Source organism: Anas platyrhynchos, chromosome 1 (genome assembly GCF_047663525.1).
Source record: "Anas platyrhynchos isolate ZD024472 breed Pekin duck chromosome 1, IASCAAS_PekinDuck_T2T, whole genome shotgun sequence".
NCBI classification, from domain to species: Eukaryota; Metazoa; Chordata; class Aves; order Anseriformes; family Anatidae; genus Anas; species Anas platyrhynchos.
The window spans coordinates 120,452,823-120,472,627 of NC_092587.1; the positions used below are offsets into that span (position 1 = coordinate 120,452,823).

The 19,805-nt window shown below is 37.5% G+C and overlaps 1 protein-coding gene and 1 long non-coding RNA gene across 10 annotated transcripts in view; both read right to left on the reverse strand.

Moving 5' to 3' along the window:
* DMD (dystrophin) overlaps window positions 1–19,805 on the reverse strand; it is a 1,236,775-nt gene that overhangs the window by 1,146,607 nt on the left and 70,363 nt on the right. The window lies entirely within an intron of this gene.
* On the reverse strand, window positions 4,014–6,544 carry LOC139999406 (uncharacterized). Its single transcript, XR_011804857.1, has 2 exons — window positions 6,222–6,544; window positions 4,014–5,554 (listed from the first exon to the last, which is right to left on the reverse strand). It is a non-coding gene; the product is annotated as an uncharacterized lncRNA (long non-coding RNA).

Genomic DNA, 19,805 nt, shown 5'->3' on the forward strand with positions numbered 1-19,805 from the left:
AAATAGCCCTACTTCTAAATATACCATCACAAACTTGTCAGAAGCTCAGGTCTGTATCTGAGTTTTGCTGCTTGAACCTCTAAACTAAATACAGAAAGAGAACAAATGCCTATGGCATAATTGAAACATCTAGCTAGAATTTTTGAGTTCTATTTGTAGAAACTGTAAATAGATTTGTTATGTTTTTTAAAAAACGTTGTTCAGGGATACAGAATACCAGTTTTCTCAAATTGTCTTTTGCCTTTGAAAAGCTTGTAGGTTTTATCTGCCAAATAAACATTAAAAACGAACAAAAACCTTACATGTTAAGATACGAAGGTATATTCAGAAGAATTTTCAAAACAAGCAAATTGAAAACACTTAAGAATGCACTGGGTATTGTAAAGTATGTCTCATATCCATTTCAAACCATTCTCAATTTAAATAAAGCTTACCAAAATGGATGCTTATTTCCTTACTCTCACCAGGCTGATGTGAAACAGCTTTGTTCCCTCTTAGCTCTGATCCGAATGTTTAATGCTATATTTTATTTCTCCTGTTTTTAATCTTCCCTTCAGATAATCCCTTGGACATACATTATCTGTCCCAAAAGTTTTTTCCTCAGTTTTGCTACATTTCACCTCTACAAGAACACACAGCTACTTGACTGAGTCCGAAGGAAACAATATATAAAACAATGGACCAAACCATCCTGGTCAGTTAGCTAGCTGCCACAGCAGAAAAGTAGTGAAGCTGGACACTAAGCCTAAGGTTTTTTGAAGCCAGGATACTGTAAAAAAAAAAAAAAAAAAAAAAAAAAAAAAAAAAAAAAAAAAAAAAAACACAAAAAATGCATTTCCATGGCAATAGTGTAGATAGCTTCAGGTTTCTGAAAGATTTCCCTGCTGGGCAGCTCATTAACAAGTCAGGGATATTGACTCAGGCAGATTCCCTGGTTTCAACAAGTGAACAGTGAAAGAGTGGTACAGACTGGAGACGGATGAGAGATTTAAATGTATTGACTATTAGGTCAGGTTTGAAGGACACAGCTGAATGAATGCTTGCTAATTTTGTAAGGTTCATCTCAGACCAGTCTTGGAAAGCACTTCAGAAAGTCCTTCAACAGAAAGGCAGCAGACAACATCCTTTACTGTGATCCACCAACACCTTTTATGTATTTTACCTACCTACATATTCTTTTCCCCTAATTAGAGTTAATACTTTAGGAAACAAAGGGCAGGGGCTCTTTGCTCTTTAACACATTACTTGCATTTTCAAGGGTCTTCCCTCCTTCTCCTGGCAGCTTCATTTTCATAAAAGCCTTTAAGACAACCTATCTAATGTCTTCTGGAAAACTTAGCTTAGCAAACTGCGTCTAACAGATCAATAGTTTTGCCCAGCGTAAGTTCCCTTTAAAAAGACTACGATGACTCCTCGCTTGCCTACTGTATTTTGCCCTGTGTTCCCCCATTCACCATTTGTGCTGGTTTCTTCCCATCTTCCCCATCAATTCTTCAGCCTGAACTGCTGGTGGTTTCTCACCTGGAGTAGCCCTGGTATCCAAAAGAGGTACAAAAGTTTTAAGTGAGAAGCTTCATGTCCCATCCCAATTAGTAGCTTATCTAGGCTATTTCATATTTGAATTACCTAAAAATCCTTCAGTGATTAATATCTGACATTGGGTATTTATTAGCATTGATTTTGCCTGTTTATCTATAATTTTTTCTACCAGCTCTTCAATCAGAACCTCTGATATCACCCTCAGAGGACTGTGTTAGAAACAAATATAAATTCACAGCTCAATTTGCTTCCAAACTTCTTCAACCAAAGTTTTCTCCATTGGCATTTCTACACAGATTTAAACAATACAGACAATTGAGAAAAGAGATTTCCAACCCCCCTGTCTGAGCACAGCCTGATTGCCAGTCCATTAAGTTTCTAATTCTCCTTGATAAAACCAAGGCCTTATGGAAGACCATAACAGACAACAAAATCCCTGAAAAAGGATTCTTGGTGAGCTGTACTGCCATCCACTGAATGGCAACTCTAAACTGTGAGGTAATTCTTTGCTATACATCTAGCAGTATTTTGAAAATTTAAGTAATGCATTCATACCTCATAGTGCCATTTTGTCTTCCATCTTGGCCTGTGAATAGCTGACAGCAAGAAATACCATGCAAGCAAAACATGCAGGCATTATGTGAGCATAGCTATCAGAAGTGGCTAGCAATTCTGGATGTTCAAGTTTAGAGGTCTCTAAAGGACTGCTTCTCAGATGGCAGGTGCTTAACTTCTTAAAGCCATTTTAAGACATCTTAAACTGGCTTCTCAGACACTCAGACTTACCATTTACTTTTCAAAATGTCAGCCTCAGTACTGCAGATAGCTTAATGCCAAAAAAAAAGCCTTTTTGCTTTCTAAAGCAGCTTAGATTAAAGTTATGTAATATAGCAGATAACCATGAGCACTTCAGGAACAGAAAAGCTTTGTAATATTTCAATATACTGTGAATTTTGTTTGCAGTTGGCAGAGTTCCTTTCACTGTGCACAAATAATTGTTTTCTCCCATACCGCAGTGAATCAAGGACATGGCAAATCAAGATTTATAGGTTTATGGAAGCATAGTTTTTGCTAGTATTGTGCCTGATACATTAGAAATTATCATCTAAATATCAAGTGTTGTTTTACATTCTTATCAGTCCATTAAAAATAGAGAAATATAAGAAATCGTATACCAATTGAGCAAGTACACGTTAGGCATAATTGCTTTATATTTGAAGCCAGGACATAGCTAAATCATTAGATGCCACATTGAGAACTGGCCTGAATTTAAGATATTAACTGGAATTGGGATTACTTTGAGTGACAAACAGAAAAAAAGCAAATGCAAAAAGCTAAGAGAACTGGTCAACAGAAGCAGAGGTTTTCCTTTCTTTTTTTCCTGCAAGAATTAAATGTATTGGAAAAAATGAAGAGAAATCAAATTAGGTCAAACCACTGAGCTGAAAAGCCAAGTGGAGTTAACAGATTTTAAGAGTTTGTTTAGCAAGATAAATGACTATACCATCCTTTAACTCTGACCACTGAGATATTCTGCAGCCAAAAGTCTTTTTTTTTTTTTTTTAAATCAATCATATTACAGTTTAAATACTCTACTAATGAAGATGTCAGCTCCCTAGCCTAGATTCCACTATACACCACTCCCAAAGACAAAGGAACTACAGGTTGAATAACCTGGAAGAAACCAACAGCTACCTACCTCATAGGCCAAGACTGGTGTACAGAAAGATCACAAAACTGTTTGTGTCTATAGGAAAAATGTGAAAGAACTCAAGGCTTCCAGGAAAACATCCCAAGACCATCAAGCATCAGGTCCCTTTCCTGCGACAACAGAAATCTCATCCACACTGGAGCTTGCTTCCAGTATTGCATGAAGAGAGATGGGAAAAGGATACTGAGTTCATGCTCTACCAGGCTCCACTGACATTTGAGCTGATTCCTCAGAGTCCATCTAGGCTTACAACCTGATAAAAGCATATTCCTGGCAAGCAGCTCACACCTTAAAACTGAGAAAGCAACACTCTTTTACAACCAAGAAACAGCACTCCTTTTAAGCCTCAGGTCTATAAAATTCAATCACTGTGGTATACTGCCATCTTAAATAAAAGGAATGTATAACCTCTGTTTTTATAGGAAATCATGTTACAGGATACGGTATTAATTATCCATACGAAAGTCTAATAACAAATGTAATCAAAAGATTATACACAGATCTGAAAAAGAACTAATTACAGTAAAACCTTGATATTTTTGCTAGTAGTCTCAGTCAGGGAAAATGGATATTCATCATGAATGTATTCCTGGCAGGTTATTCAGACAGAAGAAATATTCACAAAAGAAGCCCTGAAATAATTAATACACTAAGGACCTTTTTGATGAAACATAAATACACTCTGTTCCAATGAGATGTTGCATTCAAATTTAACTGTGGAATACAAGACAAATTTAAACAACCAGCAAAACCTTAGACCTGATACAGAAGTGGGGTTGTATTTAACAGTAGCAAAAAACACATATGTACCAGTACAGAATGAGATATAGGATGATCTCATTTTGATACATTGCATCAACATCAGTGATCATCAGTCATTGCATGTATTTGTTTTTTGTTTGTTACAGACTGGGATTCAATTTAAGGACAACTTCACCTATGCTATTAGGTGTAAACAGTTTTCAGAGGTTGATACATAGATCCTAGACATGTTTAACACACATAGCTTCAAAAGTCATAGACAAAAGATGTAACAGGCAATTGTACAACTTCTCCTCATAAAACAAGATAGACAATTTCCTTCCCCAAATGGATTCAAATTACCCGCAGCAACTCTCATAATAAACATCCTGAAGTTAGCACCAATGCTGTCAGCTCAATTAAGCCTCGTGTTTTTGGAATGCTCTAAAAACAGTTCCCCTCCAGGTTGCATACATACTGATCAATATGATCAACTGTCTTCTGGTGTGAGGAAATTGGGTTTCTTCTGATGTCCGTTTTTCCAAGGACTCTGCTGTGACTGTTCAGGCTACAATACATTGATATCCTACAGACTGCTCTGTGCTATGTTGGTTTCAGGGAACCATAGGGAACCACAAACACAGAAAGTGTAGAATACAAGCTATTGTTACTCATACCTAATTACAGCAAATCTATTAAAAGTAGTTTGCAGGTGTCTTTTTGGTTTGTGGCAGAACTGTTACACCTAAAGCAAATCAAACAAGACTGGGACCACCTTTCCCTTCTGCCTGCTCTTTTGGTACCAGGTATTAGAAAGCCTGCCTAAGTAGGGCACATGGTGATTCCCCAAAAGAGTCCCTAAGAAGGATAGAAAAGGGTACTTCCATCCTTAAACAACAACATTAAGTTCTGTGCAATAAAAAAGTAGCTTTTGAACTAGAGGTTATACTCCTCTCCTCTTGGAGCTGTTGAGATAGGAAAACAAAAAACATGGCTGGAGTTGGTATTTGTGTGCTCATCAGCAGGCTGCAAGCAATGATCGAAGTCCCTGGCCCCAAACTCTGCTTGTCATTTTGTACTTTTGCCTACTGTTCACTCCAACAGTTGCTCCTCTCCAGAGCACAGACTTCCCTGATGAGACCAAGGGGCACCCTCTGGGGTCTGCTACAGCCAGAAGAGCCTGGGCAGACTGCAGCACCGCAGGCTAAAGCTACAGGCAAACACTGGGTTTGCAAGCAAAAGTGACTTTATTCCCCCCTTCAATTTACCTGCTATTCTAAATAATATGCATCCTCAACATACATACAGGTTCATTGCGTTCTTCCTATTGCATGGCACCACTTACAAATCTCTGATGATACTACTAGTACTAGAAAACCAAAAGGAGCCTTGGGTTGTTCCACTAGCAATTAACAGCATATTTATCTGATGAGTATCTGACTCGAGCATAAAATTTTGCCATAATGGCAAAATCTCGTTTCAGTACTGCCACAAGTGCCAAGCAATTTGCTGCATAACTCTTCAACCGCTCATAACAGCACTGCTGCACAGGTCACGTCCTCCCTGAAAAAAAAAAAAAAAAAAAAAATCCCCAATGAACATAAGCACCAGCCTCTGAGTAAAAATCTCACTAAAGTCTCGCTGGAGAAGAGTTTTAGTAGCATGCCCTCAGATGCAGCACACTAGATCAGTTCTTCAGCATTATTTCTTTCTTCCTCCCCTGAGATCCTAGCAAAGGCAGTGCTGACGGTCGAACGAGAAATCCTGTAAGCGGGGATAACACTTCCAGCAGCATACCGCAGAGAGCTGTTGTGTGCCGGAGTTAACTGCAGCTAAGCACTGCCAGCAAGGTAGTACAGATAGCTGTTGCCTACTATTTCTTCTCCCTCCCAGATTTTCCTAAAAAATAAAAATGAATGGCTCTGTTGAAGTTGTAGAAAAACTATGCCAAATGAAGGCATATTGTCTGGAAAAAGCATTAAACTGACCCAATAACTTTTTTTCTGTCTGTTGCTTGACAGCTAGAACATTACAACAACTGATTTGGGACTGTGCCCAATTTCACCCATTTGCAAGGAGCAAAAGAAAAAAAAGAAAAAAAAAGGCAGGCTTATTGGAGCATTTAGAACTTTCTTTACACTGAGCCAAGTGCGTCATAAAGTGAAGAAAAATCTAATACCTACAACAAAATAAAACAAAGATGGCTGTACATAAGTATTGCTACACCCACCTCTGAAAATCACGGTGGTCTTGTGCCAGCTCCTATGTAGCTTTTCTGATCTGCTGCAGACTCTCATATTTTGATTGTTAAATGGAAACAAATTAAATTAAGTGATTTCATATGATAAAACATTTACAGGTCATTTTACAGCACAAACATTTCCTATAATTTTGACTTCTGTTTTGAAAAGGTCTGTGTAAAAAGGAAAGAGGACACTTCAGATTTTCCTGATTATCCCACTCATTTTCTTTATACTTGACTTAGGCAGCTGTTCATACCTCTAATCATAACCATAAATGGTTGTCTCCAAATACAATCAAAGAATATTTCAAGTTCCCCTTCCCCCCCACCCCTCCCCCCCCCCCAAAAAAAAAGATTTTTTTTTGGTGCTTTGTATTTTTAAAATAATACATTATATATCAAAGTAAAAAAAAAAAAAAAAAAACGTATGCAGTGTTCATCAATTATTAATGTGAAACAAGGCATATGAAAGATTTTTTGCACTATATATTCTGATTCCACTTACCACTCATGGCACAAATCATTTTGCATGATAAATAAGGACCTCCCGAAACAGGACAGTTAGGAAAAGTCTATGAAATCTTTTTTTCAACTTTTCCTTTATTATTCTGAAAAGAAAGAAGTTATATTGACCTTGAAATCAAGATGTTAAAAATAATTGGCCTCTGTAATACGTAACTACTAGCTAACTACTACTTTACTACAAGCTTCCTATGCTGTATTCATAGAAGAGATGTTTCAACTGATATTTTTCATAGCTGATCACATGTATTAATAACTAAGGTAACTTGGGCTAAAATATATAACTAAAATAACTTGGGCCCCTCGCTACAAGAAGGACATCGAGGTGCTTGAGCGGGTCCAAAGAAGGGCGACGAAGCTGGTGAGGGGCCTGGAGAGCAAGTCCTATGAGGAGCGGCTGAAGGAGCTGGGCTTGTTCAGCCTAGAGAAGAGGAGGCTCAGGGGTGACCTTATTGCTCTGTATAAGTACATTAAAGGAGGCTGTAGAGAGGTGGGGGTTGGCCTGTTCTCCCATGTGCCTGGTGACAGGACGAGGGGGAATGGGCTAAAGTTATGCCAGGGGAGTTTTAGGTTAGATGTTAGGAAGAATTTCTTTACTGAAAGGGTTGTGAGGCACTGGAACGGGCTGCCCAGGGAGGTGGCGGAGTCACCATCCCTGGAAGTCTTCAAAAGACGTTTAGATGTAGAGCTTAGGGATATGGTTTAGTGGGGACTGTTAGTGTTAGGTTAGAGGTTGGACTCGATGATCTTGAGGTCTCTTCCAACCTAGAAATTCTGTGATTCTGTGATTCTGTGAAGGTATACATAATATTCACCAGTTCTTTGATGCAGTCAAATACTCTGTTTTAGTTTAATTGCACTCATAAACATCAAAAAATCATTGAAAAGCAAAGAGAAAAAAAAATCAAAATGACTGCTCTGTTGTTTTCCTTGTCCTCTTGTTCTTGTTAATCTTATTTAGTGTGCATCTGTAGAAAGGAGAACAGATACAACCGAAATAACAATTTGATCTGTATCTCAGACAGCCAGAATCAAGAACAGGCATAAAAAGAATCAATTAGGACTTACATTTCATTTGATCAATTAACAAGAAATATTTATCTATGATCTCCTTGATCTAAACAAGTATTAACCCTCAGTTAAGACTTCAGCAATACCATACAGCTTGAAGTGAATACTGAATAGCTTTAGACATATTATCATAAATCCATAAAATTCTTACAACACAACTATCCTTGAAAGTTCTTTATAAATTTCCTGTTGCTGCCTAGCTGCCTATTTTGTATGGACTCTGTTCTGTCCTAACCCATACTGAATTCAGTGGAAAAGGTATTACACAGAGAAGAGGCCACGCAGAGGAGCCACAGAGGATCATTGGGTTGAGTTCCATTTGGACTACACCCATACTTCTGCTGCCACCTCCAACAGAGTCAAGGCACCACATTTAACACCCTTCTGTGGCTTCTTGAACAAGCTCAGCCAACTCAGAACCCCCTCACCTTGCTTTTTGGTGAGGTGAATATTGACTATAAATCAAGATTACATAACTATATAACCACTATAAAACACTATATAAATACAAATGAAGAAAAAGTTATTTGATGTTACATCCACAGCCAATGCGTTTTTGATTTCCATAGCTAATAAAAAGTCAAGTTAACATTTTCATTCTGTACAATGGTCTAGCTCAAGGACTTATTTGTTGCTGCTTTTATTTGTTGCTCTCTCAAAGCTGAGAGCTATTGCCATTTCTGGTGAAGTAGGCCACCTCTCTGAAACTTGTAAGCATGCATTCATAAAAAAATATTCTTTTGTTAATCTAGTCTTTTATTTTTTCTTTCTCTTTCTTTTTTTTTTTTAAAAAAAATCCATCATGATCCCATTTCCACGTGACTTTCAGTCTCGTTACTTAAAAAAAGAGTATATCATTCCCATCCCTTCTTTCCTGAAAAAGCACATTGCCTTCTTCTAAAGCAAACTTCTGTAATTTATTCTCTAAATATGGGATGAAGTAGCATACCCCATCCTTATGGAAAAACAGAGGAACTCCCTCACTGAGAAGCTGAAGGCAGAGATGCTATTCCCACCTAGCTCTAAGAGTGGCATGCACTGGGGAGCGCCATGTGGCTCACAAACCCTCAGCCACCTACAAACACTTGAAAGAAAAATATGGGGCAGAGTAAAAGTGTTGGAATATTTTGATGAGTTCAATTTTCTAAGAGAAGGAAGGAATCCTTAATTTTACACACCCCCCCCAAAAAAAAAGAAAAAATTAAATGCATTGGAAGATTTTTTTTTTTTTAGCTTTGTTTCCACAGGAACAGCCTTGAGCTATAATTATAGCCTGCACAGCCATGTTTATAGTTACTTTTCCAGCCCACTCTTCTGTTTCAAACCTAGTAATGTCATTGCACCTATCCTGGAAATTTCATTTATCCAACAATCTTCAGTTATCATGGGGCACTTAATACTGAAAAAAAATGGGACATTATTAGAAAGTAAGATACATGTTTCACTTCCTAGTGTTTTATAAACATGTAGCTTAAAAGTATGCAAAAGTTTTTATGAAACAATGAGGACACCACCCATATTTCAACTTAAAATACTCTACATCTGTGCTTGTACCATACACATTTCAAATATTTCAAATGTTTTTTGATGTTTGCCCAAGAGTACTGTATACATTTGACAGAAATATATGCAGTAAATATAGCAAATAGTGTGTTTGTCTTCAGTGTATCTTTCACAGCAAGGTATCCTTTCAGCACTCTTCGTTACCACGAAACTTATCTCTTTTTACTTCCATCCAAGTTAGCAAGTTTTACTCATACCTTTAGTGACCCACTCATGTGGGGTCAATTTTACACTAAGCATTTGTCAATACTTCAGAAATGGTTCCTGTACTCTATGTAATCTAGCATGGGTACACAAAATCAACTTTTCTGTGCTTTCCTTAGGTATGGTTTTGGGATGGAATTCAAAGTCACATCAGCTTGTTTCAGCAGCAACACCTCTAATTATGATTTCCATTCTCTTCTCAAAGATATCCCCCAAACACAGGAAAATGACAGCTCAGTTACAGGAACTGCCATTTGTGTAATATAAATAAGCATTTGAAAAGCTTCATTAGCAAACAAAACAGAACATAAAAATACACTAACAATATATTGGAATATTGTGCTATTTATTAACAATATTTCTTTGCTAATATAGAAAGCATACTTATAGCAGCATACAATTATGCTTGGAAATAACTTTGTTTGATTTTCAACCTAAGATGTCAGCATTCGTATTATCTTCTGACTTCCTCACAACTGAATAGGTCATCAGGTAATCCAAACTTCCCTATAACCATCCCTAAGAACAGGGATTCCCTTTCCCAGTAAGCTAAGTAAACAATTCTAGCAAGGACAACATGCAGCTCCTTCATTAAACATAGGGTCAATTTGCTTTGATTTTTTATTTTATTTTAAGGAGCCCTGAAAATATTGTCTGTTCTCCCTCATTTATTCACAGTAGTTCATTAGTGAGATTTTGGAAAGAACAAGTTACTGGGATATAGGTCATGTGGTTTAAAAAATAGCATCAATTAACCATGTTTAAATGTTATTCCCTCCCTTGCAAGAAGGAAAGGATCAGTATTAGCTGTGCTTTATGTTTACTAAATTAATACAGTAGGCTTTCACCTTGAATAATGCATGACCATTTGAATTAAAACAAAAAGCACAGAGGTTTTCTATGTCTTATTACCCATTCAGAGTTTTATGAGGAAATCCCATTATGTTTTATCCATCAAAAACTGAGATTAATGAAAAATCTCCAGATATCTTAAATGCTGTAGCATTTACAGACCTTTCAAAGCAAACTATATCACTGTTATTTGTGTTGCTGTACCAACACAGTTAGAGGATCTGTACTGTATTCCAGATGTTAAGAAACCTCTGGCAACTGAATTTGAGGACGTTTTCCTCCTCCCTGTTTCAGGTGTAGTTTGCCTTTCAGATAGGCTTTTCACCCTACCTGAAGTACAGGAAACTACCATTTTCTGGGACAGAAGTATGATTTAGGGCCTCTGCATTGAGAGCTGGGGTGAGGGGGGCTGCAAATCCTCTTACATTAAGTATCTTCAGCATGAAAGAATCCAGTTTTCAGCCATGGGAGGGACCAGACTAAAAGAGACAGGAATCCCTCTCTTCTCATGTAAGTCCTTCTAGACAGTGAGCATAAGCCCTGTGCATTCAAAGACACCTGGAAAAGCATTAAAAGCAATGAAAAAGCAGTATTTTCCTCCTCTTGTGCATATTTTCTATGTGCAAATGCAGCAATGGTGGACAACTGAAAGAGTCTCTTAAATGAAACGCTCCACATATAAAAACAGGCTCCAGATAGATCTCCTGTGTTTCTCTGTTCTCACAGTTCTTCATTACTTATTGCTGAAAGTTTAGAGGTGTCACGTACAGCAGTCTCATGTTTATGATATCCTGCGTGAGCTATTAGATTTCAGTGGAGATCCCATAGCCCTGCAATTTTAAAGAAATGTTGCGTCAATCCCTGCACACTAGTGAAAGTTCATAGGCACTTAGTATTGTTTAAATTAAGAGCGAACTGCTATGAGAAAAGGTACAGTCATACATTAAATAGGGTAAATGATTATTTTTTGAATAAAAACATTTAAGTAGACACATTCAACAGAATGGCCGTGGTGATGAAGGCATGTTCTGTTCACAAGCACATAAATATATACGGTTCTCATGGCAGCCTTCAGTCTCTACATACCACCACCACCACCCGACATACGTGCCCCCTGGCCTAAGGCATGTGGAAGAGCAGTCTGCTCCAAGCAGCTCCACAAAGCATGTAACACAGCATGACTGAGAACGTTAGGGGATAATATTCTGTACTTTCAGAGGAAACAGATACACACTGTTGCATTTTCCAGATTTTTTTTTTCCCCCTGCACATACACTCTAGTCTCTTAAAGCCTCATTTATATTACTGAATAGCAGGTTCAAATTGTTGTTATGAATTCAGCAAGGTACCCACAGCCTGATACATTCCTACCTACCCCAAAATGAGATGTGCATTCAATCATGCACTTTGTAAAACATATTTTATACTTCTGTGTAATTTGTACAACTTATTATCAGGTTTACTGTCAGAGACAAGAGAAAAACTGTTCAACTAAGAAAATAACTCATTTTTCTCTTTATTTTGTGAGGGAGGAACACAGAAAAATATGAAAAAGGTGATAAGCATGTATTACTGATTTTAAATATTACAGGAATTTATTCAAGGTCTTTGAAATGTCACCGACACCAGTCTGAAATGATTATTTTGATACTCTATCCAGTAAAATGTAAGGGTGCATTAGTGCTATATGATACTTCCCAAGCAATTGCTTCCCAACATTCTTTGTCAATTGGATTTTTTTTTTCCTAAATATAATTTACAGCTTGCTTTCTTTTGTGTATTTTAAATCTATTAGTAGTTATCTCATTGAATCTCCCCAACTCCATAAAGATCTAATCCATTAAATCTTGATTAAATGCATGCTTTCTTAAATGAACACTCTTGAAGAAAATACGTTTTTATGCATTTCTATTTACTTCTCAAACTTTGCAGCTATGGGTAGGAAAATTAAAAAAGTCTATTTTGAACACATACAGAACAACAGAATGAAGTAGAAAACTCAAATATCAAAACGTAGATACTGTCTATGGAAAAGTGCTTTCATTGGTCACAGTGATGCTGTTTCAGAAGTTGTAAAAATAAATCAGAAGCATTAACAATGAACAGAAAGTTCTAATTTTACTTGCAAGATTTGCCTTCATATCATAGGGAGGTGGCACAACAGAGAGAGTTTGAGACAGTGGTGGTCTTAACAGCAGCTGCCAGGGGAGGTTTAGGTTGGATATTAGGAGACATTTCTTCTCAGAAAGAGCAGTCAGGTGTTTGAACAGGTTTCCTAGGGAGGCGGTGGAGTCACTTTCCTTGGGGCTGTTCAAGGAAAGGTTGGACCTGGTGCAACCTGGACGTGGTTTAGTGGGTGACACTGGTGGTAGGAGGATGGTTGGACCGAATGACTTTGGAGGTCTTTTCCAACCTTAATGATTCTTTGAAATCCACCACAAATACCAGCTGTGCTGTAGCTCCGCACCCCGCTGAGAACTGGTTCATACCCATCCACAGGAGCTGCGCATTGAGGCTGGGGGCTCCTCCAAGGACCCAGCCTCATGCAGAAGGTTTGGCCCTGAGCAGGCCCACCTGAACCACCCGATGATCCCCTGACAAGACCCATAAAAGTGATGATGCACAGCTCTGAGCATCTTTAATAACATAATGGCTCCATGCCCCAGTATGTACCATCTTTTGGTTTCCGAGCTGCTGGGATATTTCAGCCCCGTGTTTGTTATGCCTGAGCTGTGATAAGGTGTTTCTTCAACTTCTTGCTCTCCTATTTATGGGTTTAATTGAATAATATAGGGAAAAAATTAGACTTATGATAACCTTTGTAAATAGCATGTGTGCTTTTATTGTGTAGTCATACAATTTATTGTGGAAGTGATTAATATATTCAATATGTGTTTCCTCCTAATGACTACTTAGTAATTGATTCGTAACGCTATCGTGGCATTTTCCAACAAAACACCAGCGGAATCGTGGCGAAATTGACTCTCACAACTGTGTGCTTTAACATGTAATCAGTTATAACTGCTTTGTGTTCCACTTAGGCAATAAGCAAATACAATATTGTGTAATAAGTCATGCCCGCTGTGTTGCTAGGCGCTATACTAATGACTATTCTTAACATATGTATAAATTATTATTACACCCTAACTCAGTTCCTGCAGTGCTGTTTTTACTATTTACTTGCTTTTAAGTACAAGTGGAAAAATTCAAATTAAAGGAAATTCTTTATACAACAACATGAAGTTTGTTAGCAAGCAAAACCACTGAAAAAAAAAAATGCTACCACTGTTTAAATTTATATAAAGTAAAGAGAATATAATAAAATAATAATTCAAGAAGCTACAAGCAGCATTTAATAGCAGCTTCCAGGCTGGGACCCAAGTGTCCTAGACACAAGCAATGCATATAAGCCCTTACTGTTCCTATTCCAACATTTTTCACACAGGAGATGATATTAAGATTAAAAATAATCTCCCTACACATGCACTGAACAGAGTAGCAAATGCATATAAAATGGTTTTGGTTTCTCAGCTTGGAGAAGTTCACTTCTCCCACTGCTTAACCCGCCCAGATTTCCCTGAAGGACAACCCAGACAGGTAGAAAACTGCAGTTTGGGTCTAGCCGGTTTTTTTTGTTTGTTTGTTTGTTTTTAGGTTGAAAACAATCTGTTCTAGCATTCAGTGTTGCATTAAAACTGTGGCCTGCCACTGAAAACATCTTTTCTGTCTTGAGCTTTGATCTCTTCCATGTTCTAATTAATAAAGCACACGGTGCTGGTTTTTAGTGTCTGTAAGAACCATCTAGAAAAGTGAGACAACTGATGAAGACTGCGTGGCCACAAAGAGAAGTAGAGAAGATTTCACCACTCTTCCAAACAAAACCCAACCAAATCAAACCTTGCATTCAATCAGTGCAGGCATACAAAAGATTAAATGCTCATAGAGAAAAATCTACATTGTCACTTTTATTAAAACAGGGTTTTGATGCCAAACTAAGCTATGTTAAATACCATGAAAACTAGGCCTAAGAGAATATGTGCCTGGGAGATCAATATGTGAACGAGCAACTGAGTCATCCGCTGCATCCAAATGAGAAGGAATATCATGCATAATGCATCTGTTATCCTTCCACAAAAGCAGATGAAAAGTGCTCAGAAAACAGCAAGCTTTCTTCTTACGTAACAGGCAGGTAAACTGTTTAGTTCAGTTTATGACTAATGAGGTTTTCTGAAATACAGAAAACCAGTTGACTCTACAAGTAGTGCGAAAGAACCAACTCCTGACATGAATCTCTCAACATAATGAGGTGAAACACCAAAAGGAAATCAGACAACCTCTTCCAGTTGATATCTACAGTTTTTTTGTTTTTGTTTGTTTTTTTAATAATTTCAAGTAGTAGAAATAACAGGTCTATGTGAAAACTGTGATCACTGTTTCGTAGACTCAAAAGTACAGTTTTTCTGATACTGAAAGCATGACCTTGCAGCACGCCAAGAAAAGCCACTGGTTTCAGAGATCTGAGACCACTCTGTTAGCAGCAATTCTCTTTGTGCATGCTGCTCTTTTTAAAAGCCTTACACTGAGTTGATACATACTAGTTGCTACTGATATATTGCACAGGCCATTAAGACAGCCCATTTCTTTGAATCTTAACTCCAAACAACAATATAATTTCAGTTAAATGCACACAGTGAGATAACTATCACGTATTATAGTAGTATGGAATCCTTTGAGAAACAAGGAAGAATGGTAGAGCAATAAAATGAATTATTGCTGCGAAGGAACAACAACAGCACAGTACATCTACTTGCTCAGTAAACAGCAAACAACACAAATTGAAGTGAGGTTGTTTCCAGTGATTTTGTCTCAGCTGCATTATATTTAACTGCACAAATTGTGTATTGTCCCATGGAAGCTAAATTATGAAATAACTAAAAAACAAAATGAAGTTGAAAGTATACTCAAAATCTAAAAAAAATAAAAAGAGAGAAGGGAGTCAAGAAGTAACAAAATATATATATATATATATATCCAGAAAAGACAATAATACTAAATTGATAGGTAATACAATAGATGAGGATTAGCAAGACAGTATGTTTTTAATTATAGTTCAGTAGAAGTGCTGCCTATTTCTCTTAATCTAGAAGGAAAGCATTTGTATTTACAGGAAAAGAAAAAGTCTTTTAGTCAAACACGCAGCAAAACACCAGGAAGCAAATGCTCTGCAGAACATCCATTTGTTGTAATACAGCAAACATTAGCTTCTGGAGGGGATCAGAAGAGAGAAAGATTTATTATGCACTACTTATGCACTAACACACAGAAGAACAGAGCAGCTATCCTTAAGATGGGAAGCACATTGATGTGTCTGGTGATCATCAACAGATTTCTTTTAATTTTTTTTTGCCATTCTCTAGGGAATGGCAAAAAACAGAAGCTGGCTGATGAAGTAGTCATCTTCAGTAGGTGGCTTACATGAAGCATAAAACAGCCTTCAATCTCTTGAAAACTAACTGTGACTAACAATAGCAATGAAAGACTTTTTTTTTTTTTCTGTTCTGATCCTGAAATTTGTTTACTAGTTTTTAGCAAACAAAAAATTTTGACAATAGATAGATCACTAAATATCACTCCTGTAGGTATTTATCATTATAAGTGCCTCTTAAAACAAGATGAGCATCATAATAAACTGTCCTTGTGCTAAGCTCAGATATGCGCTCAAAATTTATATACATGATTCTAGCCACCCAATAGCTAACTCTTCTGTTACTGTCAAGTGCTGTTTATTGTAAGATACAGGCTCTTATTTTACAGTGTGGTACATAGCCTTAATTTTTATTGAGTTCATCGGGCACTAAAGGTTCCCAATGACTTTGAAGATTAACTAGGTATTCCACAGGAAGTTATTTACATATGCTTGCCTACACAACTCTAAGGGATGGCACCACAGGCCCCAATATGCTAAACAAACTCCTCCAGTACCGCATGCTTCACACCTTGTAAGATGCTTGCTGCCCACTTCCAAGAGCACTTCAACATGTTTTCACTGAAGTGTTTTTGTCAGAGCATGGACAAGAAGCAAAAGAATCTAAGTATGTTCTCTACCATCAGGACCTATTTAATAATAAAAAAGAAAAAAGAAAAAAAAAAAGAAAAGAAAAGAAAAGGAGGTGAAAACTGCTTGCTTTTTTTTCTGCTGGGTATTTCTTAGAAAACCACCATGAGATTTACATCCTTCTGTTTCTTCCCTATTTTTTTTGCTAGTTCTGAAAGTGTAAACATATTTACTTTAAAAGTAAATTTTTTACTTTAAAAGCTTAAGAATAGACAGCCATCCTTTTGTTTCTCATTTTCAACTGCTGATTAATGCTTTTGCACAAGGGGGCAATATTTTTCAGACAGAGCATTTTCAAAGTATGAACTTAACATATTCAGGATTTTTAGCTCTGCAACTACCAAAGTGGACATCAGGTTGTCAAATGGTATAAAGCAAACTTTGCTGCAACTGTGCCAGCTCACTGCGTAGGGAATCTGCCAGAAAATTACTTACTAATTTTTTGAAAGGATTCTCTGGAACTAAATCTTCCTGGCCATGGAGTTCACAAAAGGGAAAAGAGGGGCTCTTATCTTTCACTCTAAATCATTAGGTAAATGAAGCTCAGGTTTTCTTGGGAAGGACATTAAAAACCCTCTAACACAGCAAAGAAGATTTCCTCAGGATATATTTTTGGAATTCCACCAGAAGCACTGTTTCAGGTGGTTAAATCCATTAAAGTTAAATAAGAGGCCCACAAATGAATACAATTGTTCCTACTTGGGATAAAGGAGGTGAAACAATCAAAGTGCTAGTCAAAACAATTATTTTTTTATTTATCTTTTTCCTAAATCTTGAACTGTGATGTCACTCTGAAAAGAAAGGGAAACCGTACGGAAATCAACCATACCACTGTAAAGCTACTGATGCTGGAAGAAATTAATACAAACTTATATCTAGTATCTCTTTAGATCTTTCTGAAAAACTGGCAGGAAAATGTGTAAAAAAAAATATTAATACTTACTCCAACAAAACATTATTAGGAATCCAGCATTCTTTTTGCTACAGTGTATTTGTATTAAAATAAAACATTATTTTATGTATATGGTTAGTAGAAATAAGTATTATTAAAACCTACTTCCCCTTCCTCCCTTTACAAACATACAGATTATTTGGTCCAAAAACAGCCAAGAAATTCAGCCTCTGGACTTGACTTCTTGACTCTGGAGTCAAAAAGTTGATGCACATTAAACTGAAGTCCTCAAAACACAAAGATAAAGGGACTTTGAAGAAGAAAGGCTGCAGTTTGAAACAGAACGAGGTTCCCTCCCTCACCATTAGCTTGACAGTTTTTCTTCCATTTCAGTGAAGTATTAGGAATAGCATTAACATTTAGACTTTGTAACAACTTTCTTATGATTTTAACTTCACCTTATTACCTTATTGAGTAATAATTGTGAACCTGATACCTGAATTGAGAAAGTAGCAAGGTCCAAATATTTCAAAGTCAAATAAATAAATAAATAAGTCTGCAGTTCTCTTTATTGTTCATGGTTTCAATTCAAATTTACTCCTGATTTTTTTGCCTACATTTTTTGTTTGTTTGTTTGTTTGTTTTTTAACCACCTTAACTTCCCAAACAGACTGTATCTGTTCAGAGAAATGAAAACTCATCAAGAGCTAGCCAAATTAACTGACTAATGTAATATATCTGAGGCAACGGCAAATAAAGAAAAACATTGGAGTATTCTTATTTTCCATCAATTGCTACTAAATAAATGCTACTAAATAAGAAAAAAATCAAAGAAACTAAGAAAAAATTAGAATTGGCAACAGTTACTGCCTGACATTTATTAAAAAATGTGGTAACTCCAGCATAGTATGTGAAATACTATTTATCAATTATCTGAAAAAAAAAAAAAGTTAAGACAGGTTGCAATTTAATAATAATAATTAGAAAAAAAAAATCAGCTATGGAAGCTGTAAATCACAGCCAATAAGCCACAAAATCATTTCCCGCCCCCCCCTCCCCCCCCCCCCCAGTTACAGACTGGGCCAAGCACCAGTCCTGCAGTCCTGGATCCCATGTTAGAGCACTTCCCAGTGGCAGGGCTTCCCAGCACACAGGGCACTGGTTCAGCCATACCAACCAGGGGCCATACAAGCTTCTATTTACAGTGCTTTGCAACAAGCATGCAGAAAGGTGGAAGAAGAGAAGCACAGAAGGACTGCTGGATTTCTGGCATCCTTAAATAAGTCTGCTCCCTCACAGCAGAAAAGGTGGCTAGCTTTGGTCAAGGAGCTCCTGCACTTTGATATTATGGCAGAGCCAAAACCTCTAGGATAAAACAAAACCCCAGTGCTGTAGAGTGTATAGGATTCCAAACAGAAAGAGTACCTGTCCTGAAGAATTTTTATGTCCGTGACCATAGATAGAGATATAGGTAGACAGATACAGAATACAGAAGAGAGAAAAGGAAAAATGGGGGCAAGGTGGAAGGGCAAGAGATGACAGGAAAGAAACACTAAGCGTGTAGTTAGTACCAATGATGACTATTGGTCTGAACACCACTTCCAACATTTTCTGTAATTATCATGATAAATCCTGTCACAGGGGGAGTACAACAAAGGGAATGATGAAATCAGCATTACAATAAATATGCAAGAGTACTCTCCTCTACAAGAGAAGGTAATTGGAAAGTTCTGCTATTTGGCTGTGCCCTGGGAGATGCTAACAGCTGCAGATGGGTGATGTAAGGTGCGAAGTAGATCTGAACAGACCTTTCAGGAAATACAGGAATACCATGTGCAGCTTAGGGAAGGAAGGGAGGTGGTCAAGTTGTTAAGAGATGCAAATATCACAGAATCATCTAAGTTGGAAGAGATCATCGAGTCCAACCTCTGAGCTAACACTAACAAGTTCTCCACTAAACCAAAGCACTAATTTTGACATCTAAACATCTTTTAAAGACCTCCAGGGATGGTAACTCCACCACTTCCCTGGGCAGCCCATTCCAATGCCTAACAACCCTCTCAGGAAATAAGTTCTTCCTAATATCCAACCTAAACCACCCCTGATGCAACTTTAGCCCAATTCCCCCTCATCCTGTCACCAGGCACGTGGGAGAACAGACCAACCCCCACCACGCTACAGCCTCCTTTATTGTACTTATAAAGAGTGATAAGGTCACCCCTGAGCCTCCTCTTCTCCAGGCTGAACAAGCCCAGCTCCCTCAGCCACTCCTCGTAGGACTTGTTTTCCAGGCCCCTCACCAGCTTTGTTGCCCTTCTCTGGACTCACTCGAGCACCTTCGTGTCCTTGTAGC